The sequence below is a fragment of the Lonchura striata genome, chromosome 8 (assembly GCF_050655825.1).
Source record: "Lonchura striata isolate lonStrDom1 chromosome 8, ASM5065582v1, whole genome shotgun sequence".
NCBI classification, from domain to species: Eukaryota; Metazoa; Chordata; class Aves; order Passeriformes; family Estrildidae; genus Lonchura; species Lonchura striata.
In genome coordinates this window covers 904,657-919,266 of record NC_140710.1, presented here as the reverse complement: position 1 = coordinate 919,266, position 14,610 = coordinate 904,657, and the positions used below count along the sequence as shown (strand labels likewise).

Here is a 14,610-nt window from a genome sequence, read left to right as displayed (position 1 = left end):
AGAGCAGTGATCTCAGCCCGTGCCCCCAGAGACATCCATCCCAGGAGCAGCTCCGGCAGAGCCAGCCGCAGCCTGGGCACTGCCCAGGGCGTCCCAGCTCTTCCCATCCCATTCCTGTCTGGCCGTTCCTGTTCCATTCCATTGTATTCCTGTTCCACTCCATTGTATTCCATTCCATTGTATTCCATTCCTGTTCCATTCCATTGTATTCCATTCCATTGTATTCCATTCCATTCCATTCCATTCCATTCCATTCCATTCCATTCCATTCCATTCCATCCCTCTTCATTCCATTCCATTCCATTCCATTCCATTCCATTCCATTTCATTCCATTCCATTCCATCCCTCTCCATTCCATTCCATTCCATTCCATTCCATTCCATTCCATTCCATTCCATTCCATGCCATTCCATTCCATTCCATTCCATCCCATCCTATTCCCATTCCAAAGGCCAGTGCCCTTTTCCAGTCCTCCGGAGCCCCCTCCCTGCACAAGCTCAGCACCAGCCCATCCCTGGGACCAGGTCTAGAGTTGAAGCTACCAATCCCACTTTTTGTTACAGTGGTACTTGGATATTCTCGTTCAGTCAGAGAGAGGAGAGAGGTTTCTGCCAGGCTAAGCCTGGGAAGAAGTCCAGGAGGAATGTAAACAATCGATTATCTCTCTTTCTGTTAATTTTGTTCATAGATATGTGATATGTTCTGCCACACTGACCTGAGTCCAGTGCACCGACCAGGTGAAATGGTTTTACTCTAATGGAATTCATGTTCACAATGTTCTCTATTAAAAAAAAAGTGTTTTTATATAAGCACTCAGTCTACCTTCTAAAATGGTATGACCCATTTTGCCCGTCCCTGGCTCAGCAGCGTCAGTGGTACCTGATTTTATTGCTCTGCAGCTGGTCCAAAAGCAAACGGTTGTGCTGGAGCAATTACAGCTGCGAGGGGGATACCAGGCTTTAAAAGTGAAAAATGTGCTTTGCTGTGAGTAAAGCCACGCCTAATTTCTGGTTTGGGGAATAAAAAAGCAATGCTATAATGAACTCCCAGTGTCCTTCACTGTTCCAGTGGCAGAAAACCCAACCTGTTTTCAAGGAACACAAACTCTGGAATGTTCCATTGCTTTCTGCAGCCCCTCACTCGTGACGTTGGTGGCTGCCACCCCTCAGGAATTCCTCAGGGCAGGTTTAGGGTGGATCTCAGGAGAGGTTCTTCTCCATGCGGTGCTCCCCAGGGAACGGGCACGTTCCCAAACCTGCCAGAGCTCTCAGGGATGCACAGGGTGGGATGGCTGGGATGGTCCCAAGGAGAACATTCCCAGCTGGAGAATGCAAAAAGCTCCTTTCAGTTCCATCTGCACCAGTACGATTGTTTGACTTTGATATTTCAACGCGGAGGAATCAATAACTGGACCAAAACACAACTGGCAGTTAAATACCATCTCATTAGTTAATTAAAAAAATGCTCATAACTGCTTCAATTTATGACCTTTGATAATTAACTGGGTTTATTTAAGCTAATCTCCCCCAGGCTTCATCAGCTTTGTTAAAGATTAATGATTTATTGTGAAATCGAGGTCTTTAAGCCTAGGGAAGCTAGAGCCTGTTTGAGTACCAGGAAAAATGGAAAAACACTTCATAATAAATCTTTTGGATGGAAACTCTGAGTGGATGGGGCAGAGACGTGACCTTAATTTATTCCGTGTCTTTCTCTCACCCTTAATATTTTGCAATTACAATTAGAGCTTTTCTGCAGGTTTGAGTTATTACACCTTAATTGCCTCGTAATGGTTTATTTTATTTAAATGGTTTATTCTTTTATTACAGGATGATAAATATTTAATAGCTCTACACCGGTGAGACGTTAAAAAAATAATAATTGTGAACTTGAAGTCTGAGGCCTGAAATTGCCAAGGAGTTTTCTCACTCCATCCTCCGGCAGCTCTACACCTCCAGCTGATTGCTTTGCTTGATAACAAGGGCTTCTCAATAAATATTCAAATGTTTTTAAGGCGGTAGAAAACCACATTATTGACAGCTTTTCGTGCCCTGTTGTACAAGAAGTCCAACAAAAGGTAATTTTTAAGAGCCTCCAGGTTTGTGCCAGAGCCTCCAGCCCCGGGTCCCAGACTTGTTCTCAGCTGGCAGCACAATGGGATGAATTTCAAATTTTACTTAAATTCAGATGGAATTTGCTTTCCAAATGGAAAGGCAGAGAAAGGTACTAAACACATTGCTTTACTGCCCCGGTCTACTAAAAGCTTTTTTATTTATTTATTTTTTAATAAGCTCCAGAGTGAGCCATCATGTTTTATGCAGGATTAACAATTTCATAGTGTGAAAAAAATTAATTTAATTTAATTTAATTTAGTTAAATTCAATTTAATTTAATTTAAATGTGAGGGGCCGTGTTGTGTGTGTGTGTGAACCAGCAACAGACAAATTTATATTTTAATTAAAAACATTCAAAATAATGTATTAATTAAAGGTCACACATTTGATTCTCTTGGCAGTAAAAATATGCATTTTCCATCCTCACTCTCACAACAATTTCACATCTATAAGACACTGTATATGCTCAAGGCTTTACCTTTCGCAGGACTGCCTGTATTTTGCATAAATGAATAAATCAGGGAACTTTGTCCCCAGCAAATGGGTGTTGGCAAAAGCAGCCATTCATTTGCAGGCCACTTTTTGAGGATCATGAAATTATATACCCACTAACGTGAGGGCACGTCTTTGCATCAGCATTTGCAGCACCAAACCATTCAAAATGGAAAGGTGCAACACAGGAAGAAAAAAATCGACTAAATTAATCATGGATTTGATCAGATTTGAGAAATAAATGTGAGCACTGAGATCCTCACAGGTTTCAGAAGGACCCCCAGCACTTGCACCCCACCGAGGTGTGCCTGGAGAAGCTCCTGCCAAGAAAACTCAGAGGAAAACCCAAACCAGAGCAGGCCAGGAAGGGAGAAAGCCACACATTTCACACACTGGGATATGTCCAGGTCACCAAAGGGACATGAAAGCTTTGATTTAGTTATTCAAAGTACACTGTTCTAAAGGACAAACAATATTTGCTCACGAGTCCTCATCCCCCATTTCGGATTTTTCCAGGGAAAACTGCTGCTTTAATAGTTTTTACAGCTGTTGACATCACAACAAAATGAAGAAAAAGTGCCAGAGTTGGCTGTGTCCTTTGAGCTTGGTCTTCCATTCATATGGATAAATGGGAGCTCATGAATAATGCAGAGCTGGAAATCTGTTAGCATTTTGCTGCTCAGAAACATATGATTAGCACTGCCCTGGCTCCCAGCATCGATATTCCTGTTCTCACAGGTCACTTTTTAAATCTGCACAACTGTCAGTGCACTTCTGGGGATAAACACGGCCCAACAGCCCCTGGAGATGCTGGCCAGTGCCCAGCCTGGCCTTGGACATTCCAGGGATCAGGGGCAGCCCAGCTGCTCTGGGCACCTGTGCCAGGGCTGCCCACCCTGCCAGGGAATAATTCTGTCAAAAGTGGGGAAACTGAAACTGAGAAACTGAAAACCTTGGGGTTTATGTTGTTCTGCTCCGTATTGGTGTGCAGCTTTTAGCTTTATATTATTCAGTGTTACTGGGATCTTTTCCCAGCGTGGGGAGGACAAAACAATCCTGCTCTAGCTGGAGACTCAAGGACAATCTCTTCAAACCTCAGGCCCAAAGCACAAACAACGTGACAAGGGAGAGAGGGAAAGCAAGCAAGGAGGATGAAACTCTATCATTTGAAGCTGTTAATTAGGCAGTTATCTCCTGTATGCAAATGGAGCAGAACTTATAGAAATGTCAGATCTCCTGACCAAGCCCTCTTTTGCTCCCATCTTGGAGCCCTCCTGGCAGAGCCAGGGCTGTGGCTCCAGGGTGTGGCCTTTGAAGGCCCTGCCATAAATATTCTCTTTCTTGCTCTTAACTCCACCTAGCTTCTGCTCCAGCTCCTCAAGGCACCACTTCCAATGTCCCACCCAGCCCTGCCCGCTGCAGGGGCAGCCCGTCACCACATTTCCCAGGAAACCAGCAGAAGGAACCTGAGGGATCTGCCTGCGTCGCACGGGAGCAGCAGCCCGGACATGGGAGCTGATGGGGAGGGTCCACACGGATCCAGGTGTCCACACAGATCCAGGCGTCCACACGGATCCAGGTGTCCACATGGATCCAGGTGTCCACATGGATCCAGGTGCCCACCCAAATCCAGGCGTCCACATGGATCCAGGTGTCCACATGGATCCAGGTGCCCACACTTCCCAGCATTTGGGGTCCACTTGTGGTCTGAGAGATGGTCCCTGTAGGACTGGCCTCATTGTGCCCTGGATTCCAGCAGCTCTCCCTCATGCTCCATGGATTCCAGCAGCCCCTGTCCCTCAGGCTCCATGGATTCCAGCAGCTCTCCCTCATACTCCATGGATTCCAGCCCCTGTCCCTCATCCTCCATGGATTCCAGCAGCTCTCCCTCATACTCCATGGATTCCAGTCCCTGTCCCTCATACTCCATGGATTCCAGCCCTTGTCCCTCATCCTCCATGGATTCCAGCAGCTCTCCCTCATGCTCCATGGATTCCCAGCCCCGCACTCCCCACACGGGTCGAACACGTGCCCAGAACTGGAAACTCTTCAAGTGCTCTGCTATTTGCTTTCACTGGCATAGCAATTTGTGAATAACTTATTTAGTAATTACAGTGTAATTATAGCTCTGCTGATCCCTGACGAGCCGAAATCCACAGACAATGCCTATCAAATGAATCATTACAATCTCTATAAATTACACAGGAGATGTGCCCATGTCATGATGAGATTCCTGAAATGACTACAATTTCTGTGAAAGGAGATTAATTAAGATGGAGTTAGAGTTAAGAAGGAGCAGATTATCCTGCCCCTGCACCCAGCCCTGGGGGCACCTCTGGGTGCTGTGTCCAGCTGTGGCTCCTCAGCACAGCAGGGCCAGGAGCTCCTGGAGCTGAGAAGGGCCTGGAGCATCTCGGTGCCCAGGAGGGGCTGAGGGAGCTGGGGCTGCTCAGCCTGGAGAGAGCCCAGTGAGAGTGCTCAGCCCTGGGTATCTCTAAGTGTGTCCCTGTGTGTCCCTGGCTCTCCCTGGGTGTCCCTGTCCCTGTCTGTCTGTCCCTGCGTATCTCTGTCTGTCCCTGGGTGTCCCTGTGTGTCCCTGTGTGTCCCTGCCTGTCCCTGTCTGTCCCTGGGTGTCAGAGCAGCCCCAGGCTCTGCTCCAGGCCCAGCGATGGCCCCAGAGCCACGGGCAGGGACTGAGCCCAGCAATTCCCCCTGCACAGGAGGCCCTTCTGCCCCGGGCAGTGCCAGCCCTGAGCAGATTGTGCAGAGAGGCTGTGGGCTCTCCCCTCTGGGGATATTCCAGAACCATTGGGACACAATCCTGTGCTCTGGGATGTCCCTGCTGGAGCAGGGAGGTGGCTCCAGAGGAGCCGCTGTGGTCCCTTCAGCCTGGGCCAGTCTGGGAGTGAAGAGTGAATCTGAAATTTGCAGGTGCAGCAGGGCAGGGAGAAAGGAGAGGAGCAGATGAATAAATCCTGGTGTGATCATGGCAGGGAGAAAGGAGCAGGTGAATAAACCCTGGTGTGATCATTGCAGGCCAGGCCAGGGAAGCACAGCTGCCTCCTTTGTGCAGCTGTGCCCTGGAAAACACAGCAGGGATGGGCAGCACTGCCTCAGAACCAGGCTGGGGACAGCCCGGAGCAGGGCAGTGATTCTGCAAAAGCACTTTCAAAAGCACTTTTTGGAACCACACATCCTGCATGCAACATTCTGGGACCAGCAGGAGCTGATTTTTCAAAGTCTGCGCTTGATTAAGATGAATAAATTGAATTAACTTGATGGAGAAGCTGAATAAATGCACAGAACTACCACTGGCTGTAAAATTACATTTAAAAAAAAAAACTAAAACCCCCCAAACCTAACAAAACCCACATTTTTGTGGTTTGATTTTTATCCACATTTTTATCCTTTGAGCCAGATAAGCCCCAGTTCTATTCTGACTCTGATTTCCCATTCCTGCAGGCGTTTCCTGAGTATTTGCAGCCCCCTGGACAGCTCAGCACCAGCCTCAGAAAAAGGGCTGGCAAAAGATGGACGATTTATTGACTAAATTAAAGCTGCTACATCGTCAGAGCATGCAGCCCCTCCATGAGATTTGCTCCTTCCTTCCTCACATCCTCAGCCTTTAAAAATCTCTCTTCTTTTCCTTGGAATATAATTTTAACTGAATAAATTAACAGAATTTAAATGATTCAGCTCTCATGCCTGTGTTTTATTTTTGAATATAGTTAGTAAATCTAAATATTGCCAAGCCTAAAATTCTGAATATCAATTTAAAGAAATGGTCTCTAAAGGAACAGCGCTTTCCCCCACAGTAAAATTCAGGTTATTTCTCCAGGTGCTTCATGGCAGGACATTTAAAAGTCAAGAAATCAGCTTTGTTACTTTAGATATGTGGGGGAAAAAAGGAAGTTTCTGAAAAATTCATTACAGGCCCTTTTCTGTGAATAGCTCTGATATCACAAATCAAAGCCTCTGATGCCAGAGCGTTGCACCCGAGGCTTGGAAGAGCCCTGAGAAGAGAAAAGCTTTTATGCTCAATTTATTATTGCAAATCCAGTCCAAATCTCCACACAGAAACCTGGAGGGGGAATTAAGGGTAGCAGTAATTGAGCTCTTGATTTTCGAGGCTCGTTGAGGCACCTCAGCATTTTGTTACCTCTGTGGTTCAGCACAGAGGTTAATTAGTGCTTCCGGTGTGGGCTCACTGAAAACCTCTTGTTTCTGAATCTCTGAAGTTATTTTTAGCTTTCTTGCAGAAAGAAAAAAAAAAAAAGATTAATTTTTTCCCCTTCCTCTTTTCCTTCAGCTCACTGGGGCCCAGACACTCAGGAACTCAGAGCAGGAAGATGCAGTGAAGCTGTGGAATCACCAAGTCTCTATTTTCTGGCAATCCCTAAATTACAAACACTTGACTCGGTAGAAGCACACAAACTTTGCAGGTAAATGTTTGGGTTTAAGCAAATGCTTTTGTCAATTAACCCAGAATTTGTCTGGGAAATTATTTCAGTTTTGGCATTTTCCAGCCTGTTAGACTATTTGCTTAAATACCAAAGTCTTGGGTTTGAAATCTATTTTCTGATCTCTCTGAAAACTCAGGATATCCTCGATCAATATCTAATTCCTTTGTAAAGCCCCCTGAGCTTTGCTCAACAACTCGATATGAAAATGAGTTCTGCACTTAATAACCTTCTAATGAAGAAGTGCTTTGCATTGGGTTTAGAATTGGTCACTGATCAGCCTAAGTGACTCTCTCCTGGGCCTGTGTTATGAGAAAACTTCCTAATGCACCTTTGCCAATATTCCAATAACCCACTTTTCCTGCCCAGGAGAGACAGTAATTGTCTCCAGTCCCTTCACCTGGGGATTGTTCCATCCTCTGCTTCCTTTCTGAGCCTCCTCCCTCCCTCCCTCCCCAAGTTTTGAGGCCAGGCTGAAGTTTGTGTTCCAGCCTGAGCTGTAAAATAAATCTAAATCATTATTTATGGGGCTATTCATAGCACTTTGTGTCTTCATCCCATTTGTATTCTTTGGATTTTCCATTTTTTTAAATTTACTTGGAGGTTTTTGTACTCTGAGAAGAAACTCGAGGTACAGTGAGCTCTGCCCATGGGTGCTGCTCCCCCTGAGGGGGCACAGACAGGGAATTTAATATTCCATGGAATGTTTTAATCAGTGTTTGGACACAATCAGGGGCAGGGGGGATTGAGGGGTGTCTGCAGGGCCAGGAGCTGGATCAGTGATCGCTGTGGGCCCCTCCCCACCCAGGACATTCCAGGATTTTATGATTGGTACCTAAAATGAAGATTTGGCCTCGCTTCAACCCCTCTGATTTAATCAGGTGGGAAAGAAGAGGAGTCTGAACCCCGTGGGTAACTGCAAAATTTCTGCACATAAACACAAATGGAACAAACCAGAGCATTGGGGCAACTCAGCAAGAACCTACAGAAAGACCCCGGGGCTTTTGTTTGATTTCTGCTTGATTTTTCCCTGAGCCACTCTCAGGCCTTTACATTTCTGCTAAATGTCAAGGAGAAACTTGTGTTCCTGGCCTTGCACAAACGGGTTATTTCTGCCTCATCCCATCTCAGTCACTTATTGTCACATAATTCATAATAAAGCTCAAGCTGGAAAATGGATTTAGAGAAAATTCCTTCATAACTCTCGGTAATTGTTACCTGGAGCAGCAGTTGGCATCCATATGGAAGGAGCTCAAACCCAACATTTAACAGAATTATTATGGCTTAGGCAAATGGGGGATTTGGCCATTTATCCATTCTCTGCAGCGGATGAATCCGGGGTGCCGAGCTCCCAGCGATGAGCTCTGGGAGGGCTCCCCAGCCCTGCCAGGGCACAGGGCAGGGCAGGAAGGGATTCCCTGGCTGGAGTGCCCTGGGCTCCGGGGAGCTCTCTGAGCTGTTTGCCCTGGGGAGCAGCATCTCTGTGCATTTGCAGCCCTGCTGCTGCCAGCTCTCCCCAGCCCTGAGCAGCTGGGACCTGCTGCACCCCAAGAGCATCCACCCATGGGATGGATGCCCTCAGAAAGGCAGGGGACAGAAATCTCCACAAACATCCACCTGGAGGGCACTGGGGGCAGGTCCAGCAGCTGCAGCTGGACCTGGGACACTCCTGGTGGAAGCTGCAGGAACCAGGGACACCAAGTGAGCTGCAGGAACCGGGGACACCAAGTGAGCTGTAGGAACCACGGACACCAAGTGAGCTGTGGGAACAGGGGACACCAAGTGAGCTGTGGGAACAGGGGACACCAAGTGAGCTGTAGGAACCAGGGACACCAAGTGAGCTGTAGGAACCAGGGACACCAAGTGAGCTGTAGGAACCAGGGACACCAAGTGAGCTGTAGGAACCATAGACACCAAGGGAGCTGTGGGAACAGGGGACACCAAGTGAGCTGTAGGAACCACAGACACCAAGTGAGCTGCAGGAACCGGGGACACCAAGTGAGCTGTGGGAACAGGGGACACCAAGTGAGCTGTAGGAACCACAGACACCAAGTGAGCTGTAGGAACCAGGGACACCAAGTGAGCTGTAGGAACCAGGGACACCAAGTGAGCTGTGGGAACAGGGGACACCAAGCGAGCTGTAGGAACCACAGACACCAAGTGAGCTGCAGGAACCACAGACACCAAGTGAGCTGTAGGAACCAGGGACACCAAGGGAGCTGTAGGAACCACGGACACCAAGCGAGCTGTAGGAACCACGGACACCAAGGGAGCTGTAGGAACCAGGGACACCAAGGGAGCTGTAGGAACCAGGGACACCAAGTGAGCTGTAGGAACCGGGGACACCAAGTGAGCTGTAGGAACCACGGACACCAAGTGAGCTGTAGGAACCACGGACACCAAGTGAGCTGTAGGAACCGGGGACACCAAGGGAGCTGTAGGAACCAGGGACACCAAGGGAGCTGTAGGAACCAGGGACACCAAGTGAGCTGTAGGAAGCAGAGAGATCAGCCACGGTCACCAAGAAGCACCCAAAACACCCAGGAGCAGAAATAAAAACCCCCAAACTGTGGATTTGTGCTCAGTCCTGCTCTGAGTTGCAGGAGCTGGGTCCGTGTCCAGGATGGACCATTCCCAGGATGGACCAGACTTCTCCTGCAGCAGCCGGTGCTGTGTGCCCAAGGGGCTGGATCCAAGCCTTGCTGAATCAATAACTGTCCTCTGACTCATGCTGCAGCCTTCCAGCAGGCTGCTAATGAGAACAGCAATTTTCATTTAAGCTTATAGATAAATATATATACCTGCAGACACTTTTTCTGTTCATTTTCTGATGCAGACCAGCCCGCCTGGCTGAGACAGAACTATGCAAATTGAAATTTGATTTGCTTTCCAGGCCGGTATTTGAGAGATAAAATAGCAAAATCTTTCTCAGGTAATTGGACAACAGCAGAAACTGTGGACACAAAGGGAATTTCCCTGGAGAATGTATTTCTTTCCAGAAATGTCAGGTTTGGTGGGCCAGGCAAAGCTGTGGAGCTAAACCTGAGCAGAAACCTGACACAGGCCCAAAAATGTTATTGGACATGAAATGAGTATACAGAAGTTTGGTAAGCTTAGAAGACAAAAGGAGTACATTTTACTTTTGACTTCATAATATATAGAGTTCTAAAAATGACGGGAATTGGAGGATGAAATTGTTGCTTTTCTAACTACACTGGTTAAACTAACAGTCTATTAATTTTTTTCTTCTTAGAAAGAAGAATGTAGAACGATTATTATTTACATGAACAGTGTATGAGAACTCTAGTGGAAATATGTAAACATTATCAAAAGGTTAAAGAAGTTTTATGAGAACTTTAAAACTTTTAAAAGAATTATAAAAGAAAACACTTTTAAAAACTAGGGTAACACAAAGGCACTGAGATGTGATTTCTCAGTCAGTAAAATGGAACTGCTGCGTGTGAGGATGAACTTTGTGGTGCCAGTTAATTAATGAAGGTGCCAGTTAATGAATGAAGTCAGGGTAAACTCCTGACGAGCCTGGCACGCCTGTGGCACTACAACACGAAATAACTCACACATGCAGGCTAGATGCAAAAGAGGGGAAAAAGAGGAAGTTTATTTCTGATTCTGCAATATACAGAAGTCTAAAGGTGACAGTGGATTGGAGGGTGAAATTGCTACTTCTCTAACTGCATTGGTTAAAATAACTAATTAATTCTCTCCTCTCACGAAGGAGAATGTAAAGCAATCATTGTTTATACGAACAGTATGTGAGAAACTGCAGCAGAAATAGGTAAACATCAGAAGGCATAGAAAACTTTCAGAAGAAGTTTAAACTTCTGAAAGAACAGGGTGGACACGCCCAGCCCGGGATGCAGGGCCAGATCCCAGATGAGGGGTGGGGTCGGGGCTGGCAGAGGAGCCCACCCTGCTGCAGCAGGGCCAGCTCAGGGCACTGCCCTGCCCTTCCCCGTGCCCCTGGGATGGGGACCCCAGGCTCCCCAGGCCATGGGACAGGGTCACACTGGGATTTGGGATCCCCCCGTGTCCCTGCACAGCCTGGGGGCTTCCCATGGGATGGGGATCCCAGGTCACAGCACGGGGTCACACTGGGGATTTGGGATTACCCCCGTGTCCCTGCATTCCTCAGGGGTTTCCCATGGGATGGGGATCCCAGGTCACAGCATGGGGTCACACTGGGGATTTGGGGTCCCCCCGTGTCCCTGCACTCCCCAGGGTTCCCTGGGATGGAGGATCCCAAACTCCCCCAGGTCACAGCACATGGTCACACTGGGATTTGGGATCCCCACCATGTCCCTGCATTCCCCAGGGGTTTCCCATGGGATGGGGATCCCAGGTCACAGAACAGGGTCACACTGGGGATTTGGGATTCCCCCCGTGTCCCTGCATTCCTCAGGGGTTTCCCATGGGATGGGGATCCCAGGTCACAGCATGGGGTCACACTGGGGATTTGGGGTCCCCCCGTGTCCCTGCACTCCCCAGGGTTCCCTGGGATGGAGGATCCCAGGTCACAGCACGGGGTCACACTGGTATTTGGGATCCCCCCGTGTCCCTGCATTCCTCAGGGGTTTCCCTGGGATGGAGGATCCCAAACTCCCCCAGGTCACAGCACAGGGTCACACTGGGGATTTGGTATCCCCCTCCATGTCCCTGCATTCCCCAGGGGTTTCCCATGGGATGGGGATCCCAGGTCACAGCACAGGGTCACACTGGGATTTGGGATCCCCCCGTGTCCCTGCATTCCTCAGGGGTTTCCCATGGGATGGGGATCCCAGGTCACAGCACAGGGTCACACTGGGATTTGGGATACCCCCGTGTCCCTGCACTCCCCAGGGTTCCCTGGGATGGAGGATCCCAGGTCACAGCACGGGGTCACACTGGGGATTTGGGATCCCCCCGTGTCCCTGCACTCCCCAGGGTTCCCTGGGCTGGGGCTCCCGAGTCGCCGCCGTCCCTCCGCCCGTGTCTCCCCGTGCAGCCCCAGCCTGCCCGCCCTGGAAGAAGTGGAAGAAGGCAGCAGCTCCATTCCAGCTCTGCTCAGTCACGGAGGGGCTCTGCCGAGCTCTGCCTTTGGCTTCTGAGCTGCAGGCAGGCAGAGCCCGCAGCCCTCACACACACCTGAACCAGCACACACCTGAGCCAGCACACACCTGAACCAGCACACACCTGAACCAGCACACACCTGAACCAGCACACACCTGAACCAGCACACGTGGGCCACTCACTGCCAGCAAAACGAAAGGCAAGAGCTCCACAGGAGGAGATTCTCGCTGAAGGATTAAGGACTCCACACTTAACGAGTTGCTACCCTGAGAATTATTGTTACTTTTTAGTTTGTTTGGTTTTTTTAAAGGGATAATGCTTCTAGATAATATTAATGTAAATTATAAGCATTAAGGAAAAGCTTCACCAAATGATCCTCACACCCAACCAAAATCCAGATCACCACCTTTAGGGCAGCTGTCTTGTTTGGAGAGCTGGATTCAAAAAATCACAGTATAAAATAAGACATTTCATCTTGGTCTTTGAGTTAAACCTCTGAGCCAACATCCCCCATTTCCCTCCTGAGGTCAGGAGCAGACCCAGATTTCCATATTTTGTCTCAGACCACTCTGCTTCCCACCTCCCCTTTCTTTCATGGTGGAGAACATCTATTTTTATGGTTTGTACCAATGCACTTGGTACTTCTATGACATTTTCAACCTCTGCCTCTCAAAGTGCTTTCAAGGGTGGCTACAAGGCACCGCACAATTTAAGATGGAAAAAATCCTGGCAGCAGCTCAGAGACAGATTCAGCTCTGCTCTGTTCAAATGAAGCCAGACCTTCCTTCTACCTGCTCTGAATTGCAAATACACCAAATTCCAGCTCCTTCTGGCTTAATATTCCCTTGTTTTCACTTGCATTTTCTGTTTAAAATAAGTGTAACGTGGTTCCTGCTTTGGTAATGATCCCTCAAATATTAAATAAATGGCAGCAAAGGCTCTCTGTTATTTTGTGCCTGTTCCATCGCTCCTGCAGGAATTTAGAACCTCCTGACAACACTCATCATATGGGGAGTACGTTCGGGAGAAAATTTCACGGAAGGAAGGTAACAGTTGTGGGATTCAAGCAACAGAAACTCGGCATTTCCAGGCAGTGAGGAATATCTTTACGTGTAGGGTACACCCGGAGTTTTGTCTCTCTTTCATCACCATCAGAACAGAGCAGCACCAAAGCTCACCACAAACACCTGTGGATCCCCCAGCACACAGCTGAACAGCCCAGAGCAGTGAGAGCCACCAAGGCACAGCTAGAAACTCCTCCCCAGCAGCTCCTGGGTCCCTTTGGGGGAGGCTCCACGCTGAGCACCCACACTTGCTCCTCGAGTGTCCTGCAGGAGATTCCCCTGCTCTGCACGGCGAGGGGCAGCCCCAGCTGGGACGGAGCCGTGGCACATCCCAGGTCTGCAGCTCAGGCTGCTCCCGGGACTGTGCTGGGCATCTCTGCCAGGCTGGCAGTGCCCCGGGCAGGGAGCTGGGACTGCCCTGGAGCAGGGAGCTGGGGCTGCCCTGGAACAGGGAGATGGGGCTGCCCTGGGGCAGGGAGATGGGGCTGCCCTGGGAAAAGGGAGATGGGGCTGCCCTGGAACAGGGAGATGGGGCTGCCCTGGGAAAAGGGAGATGGGACTGCCCTGGAACAGGGAGCTGGGGCTGCCCTGGAGCAGGGAGATGGGGCTGTGCACATTGTGCCTCCATACCAGGGTGGGGTCAGCTGGCATTTCTGGCAGAGCCCAGCCCCTGGTCCCCCTAGAACACAGCACAGAGCCCAAATCAGAGCCCAGCTCAGAGCCCAGCTCGGAGCCCAGTTCAGAGCCCAGCTCAGAGCCCAACTCGGAGCCCAATTCAGAGCCCAGCTCAGAGCCCAGCTCAGAGCCCAGCTCGGAGCCCAATTCAGAGCCCAATTCAGAGCCCAACTCAGAGCCCAGCTCAGAGCCCAACTCAGAGCCTAACTCAGAGCCCAAATCAGAGCCCAAATTAGAGCCCAAATCAGAGCCCAACTCAGAGCCCAGCTCAGAGCCCAAATCAGAGCCCAACTCAGAGCCCAGCTCAGAGCCCAAATCAGAGCCCAGCTCAGAGCCCAGCTCAGAGCCCAAATCAGAGCCCAAATTAGAGCCCAGCTCGGAGCCCAATTCAGAGCCCAGCTCAGAGCCCAACTCAGAGCCCAATTCAGAGCCCAATTCAGAGCCCAAATCAGAGCCCAATTCAGAGCCCAGCTCAGAGCCCAGCTCAGAGCCCAATTCAGAGCCCAAATCAGAGCCCAAATCAGAGCCCAATTCAGAGCCCAGCTCAGAGCCCAAATCAGAGCCCAGCTCAGAGCCCAGCTCAGAGACCAATTCAGAGCCCAGCTCGGAGCCCAAACCCTTCCCAGCTCGGAGCAGCCCCGGCGGGCACGAGGGCACCTCCAGGGGTTCAGGGGCACGGGCACGCTGCCCCTCTGGGGCCGTGCCCCCCTCGGGGCTGCAGGAACCCCCTGGGCACGGCC

At 49.5% G+C, this 14,610-nt stretch overlaps 1 protein-coding gene across 4 annotated transcripts in view; it reads right to left on the bottom strand.

Moving 5' to 3' along the window:
• NEGR1 (neuronal growth regulator 1) overlaps positions 1–14,610 on the bottom strand; it is a 175,260-nt gene that overhangs the window by 41,147 nt on the left and 119,503 nt on the right. The gene's annotated exons all lie outside the window — the stretch shown is intronic.